Genomic DNA, 1112 nt, shown 5'->3' on the forward strand with positions numbered 1-1112 from the left:
TTTGCAATTGTTTATTGCTAATATATAGAAATACTACTCTATTTTTGTGTATTGACTTTACATAGATCTTGCTAAATTCACTTACTGGTTTCAGGAGCTTTTTCTCTATTCCTTATGGTTTATAGTACACATCACATTTTCTGTAAATAGAGTTTTACTTCTTCCTTTTCATTCTGTATGTTATTTGTTTATTTGTCCATTCGTTTGTTTGTCTTATTGCACTGGCTAGGGTCTCCAAAAGAATGTTGAATAGTAGTAGCAAGACAGGGCATCCTCATTTTATTCTTGATCTTAGGAGAAAAGCATTGTTTTCACTATGGGCTTTTCATAGATGTTCTTGAACCAGTTCAGGATATTTCTTCCCTTTGATTCCTAGTTTGCTGAGAGTTGTTAATCATAAATGGATGTTGAATTTTTCAAATGCTTTTGTTTTGTCTATTGCCATAATTATATGAGTTACTTATCTTTATTTTGTTAATATAATGAATTATGTTCAGTGATTTGAATGTTAAACGACCTTGCATTTCTGGAATAAACCTTACTTGGTCATGACGTAGAATCTTTTTCATACATTACCGGATTCAATTTGTATACACACACACACACACACACACATATAATTTTTGTATACATGAGGGCTATGAGTTTATAGTTAGGTCTTTGTTTGGTTTTAGTATCAGAGAACTATTGTCCTCAAAAAAGTGAGTTTAAAAATATCCCTTCCTCTTCTGGTTTTGGAAAAAATTCATGCTGAATCGTTATTCTTTCTCATGCGTTTCATAGAATTCAACAGTAAAGCCATCTGATCTTGGGGTTTTCTTTGTGGAAGGGTTTTTTAAATTATGAATTCAAATTCTGTAGTATGTATAGGACTACTCATATTATCTATTCTTTCTTGTGTCAATTTTAACTTATATATCTTCTAAGATATTTGTTCATGTTAACAAATTTATTGGCATAAAGTTTTTCATACTCTTCCCTTATTATCTTTTTGAATACCTTTGGTCCTATATGGTTGGCCTTTCTATCCTCATATTGATAATTTGTATTTTTCTTTTTGCTAGGTCTATATAGAGGTTTATCAATTTTATTAATCCTTTCAAAAAATAGTA

The sequence above is a fragment of the Pteropus vampyrus genome, unplaced genomic scaffold (assembly GCF_000151845.1).
Source record: "Pteropus vampyrus isolate Shadow unplaced genomic scaffold, Pvam_2.0 Scaffold116, whole genome shotgun sequence".
Lineage (NCBI taxonomy): Eukaryota > Metazoa > Chordata > Mammalia > Chiroptera > Pteropodidae > Pteropus > Pteropus vampyrus.